Below are 2395 nucleotides of genomic sequence, written 5' to 3'. Positions count from 1 at the left end.
TGTGGTGTTATACCACTTCAAGAAGCGTTTTTCACATTGATATAGAATTGTGTAACCTATGCCCCTGCTGCAAACTTCAATTTCCCCTTTCAAATGCAAGGTAAAATCATGCCAAAAGAGAGAGAGGGGGAAAGTGGGGGTAGGAGGGGTTTCTTTGTGCTTGGAAGGCCCTGGAGCTGAAGGAAGAGACTAAGGAAGTTGGCCATTGCATATTTTGCAGTCATTTTTCTTAAGATTTATTTTAAATTTTTGTTTGAAAGGTAGAGTGATAGAGAGAGGGGGAGAAACAGAGAGAAAGAGATCTGCCATACATTGGTTCACTCCCCAAATGACTACGATGGTCAGGGCTGGAGCAGGTCAAAGCCAAAAGACTAGAACTCCATCCATGTCTTCCACATGGGTGGTAGGTGTCCAAGCACTTTGGGCCATGTTCTTTTTTCCAAGGGATATTAACATGAAGTTGGATTGGTAGTGGAGCAAACAAGACTTGAACTGGTGCTAATAGGGGATGCCAGCATTATAGGCAGCAGTTTAACACGTTGTGCCACAATGCTGTCATTTTTAATACTGTTCCAAAACTTCTTATTGAGATATAACATACATACAGAAAAGTGTGTGCATATTATATTCAGGGAATTTTCACTTACTGATCATACCCAGATACAGAATCCATATCAACAGTCAGCTCCCCTGAAGCTTCCATTGTATCCTGTTGTAGTCACTAACCATTCACCCCAAAGGTAACACTATTCTAACTTGTAACACTATGCATTTGTTTATTCTGTTTTTGAACTTTATATACAAAGGATCAATAATAGTACTTTTTTTAAAATTTGGCTTCTTCCATTCTAAGATCTATTTATGTTGCTGCAGTATTTAGCTGTAGTTTGCTCATTCTTTTTTTTTTTTTTTTTTTTTTGACAGGCAGAGTGGACAGTGAGAGAGAGAGAGACAGAGCGAAAGGTCTTCCTTTGCCCTTGGTTCATCCTCCAATGGCTGCCGCGGCCGGCGCGCTGCAGCCAGTGCACCGTGCTAATCCGATGGCAGGAGCCAAGAGCCAGGTGCTTCTCCTGGTCTCCCATGGGGTGCAGGGCCCAAGCACCTGGGCCATCCTCCACTGCACTCCCTGGCCACAGCAGAGAGCTGGCCTGGAAGAGGGGCAACCAGGACAGAATCCGGTGCCCCGACCGGGACTAGAACCCGGTGTGCCGGTGCCGCAAGGCGGAAAATTAGCCTAGTGAGCCCCGGTGCCAGCCGCTCATTCTTTTTTAATTTAAATATTTATTCATTTGAAAGGGAGATGAGGGGGGAAGAGAGAGAGAGAAGGAGAGAAACACTCACACACACACACACACACACAGACCGAGACTCCCACCCTCTGGTTCACTCCCCAGGTGTTCCACAAGTCAAGGCTAGGACAAGCAGAAGTCAGGAGCCAAGGACTCCATCTGAGTTTTCAATTTGGGCCGTGGGAACCCAAGTATTTGGGACAATATCCTCTGACTCCCAGGCACACTAATAGAAAGCTAGATCAGAAAAATGGTATAGCCAGGACTCAAGTTGGGCACTAGATATGGTATTAGGGTGTCGTAAGCAGTGACTTAACCCTTTGTGACACAACATCAGCCCCAATTTGTTCATTCTTATTACTATAGCTATTTCATGTTTTTATTTTTTTTAACTTTTTTTTTTGACAGACAGAGTGGACAGTGAGAGAGAGAGAGAGAGACAGAGAGAAAGGTCTTCCTTTTGCTGTTGGTTCACCCTCCAATGGCCGCTGTGGCCAGCGCACTGTGCTGATCTGAAGGCAGGAGCCAGGTGCTTCTCCTGGTCTCCCATGGGGTGCAGGGCCCAAGCACTTGGGCCATCCTCCACTGCACTCCCTGGCCACAGCAGAGAGCTGGCCTGGAAGAGGGGCAACCGGGACAGAATCCGGCACCCTGACTGGGACTAGAACCCAGTGTGTCGGTGCTGCAAGGCGGAGGATTAGCCTGTTGAGCTGCGGCGCCGGCCTCATGTTTTTGCTTTTAAACATGGAATGCTTCATGAATTTGCATGTCATCCTTGTGCAGGGGCCATGCTAATCTTCTCTGTATTATTCCAATTTTAGTAATATGTGCTGCTGAAGTGAGCATGCTATTTCATGTTTAAACAATGGTAATTATTTCTTTATTAATAGATATTTGAGTAAATTCTAGTTCTATTAGGAATCCTTTTTTTTTAAAAGATTATTTGAAAGGTAGAGTTACAGAGTGAGAGGGAAAGACAGAGAGACAGAGACAGAGAGACAGAATCTTCCATTGGTTCACTCCCCAAATGGCTGCAATGGCCATGATGGGACCAGGCTGAAGCCAGGCACCTGGAACTCCATCTAAGTCTCCATCAAGATGAGGAT

General features: G+C 45.6%; 1 non-coding gene across 1 annotated transcript; it reads right to left on the bottom strand.

The window, feature by feature from the left end:
• Positions 1-2027: 2027 nt before the first annotated feature.
• On the bottom strand, positions 2028-2135 carry LOC127491281 (U6 spliceosomal RNA). The gene has a single exon (XR_007919852.1). It is a non-coding gene; the product is annotated as a U6 spliceosomal RNA (small nuclear RNA).
• Between the last annotated feature and the right edge of the window lie 260 nt (positions 2136-2395).

This window comes from Oryctolagus cuniculus, chromosome 11 (assembly GCF_051225735.1).
Source record: "Oryctolagus cuniculus isolate XC-2025 breed Fujian yellow rabbit chromosome 11, ASM5122573v1, whole genome shotgun sequence".
NCBI classification, from domain to species: domain Eukaryota; kingdom Metazoa; phylum Chordata; class Mammalia; order Lagomorpha; family Leporidae; genus Oryctolagus; species Oryctolagus cuniculus.
This window is presented reverse-complemented; position numbering and strand designations above follow the sequence as displayed.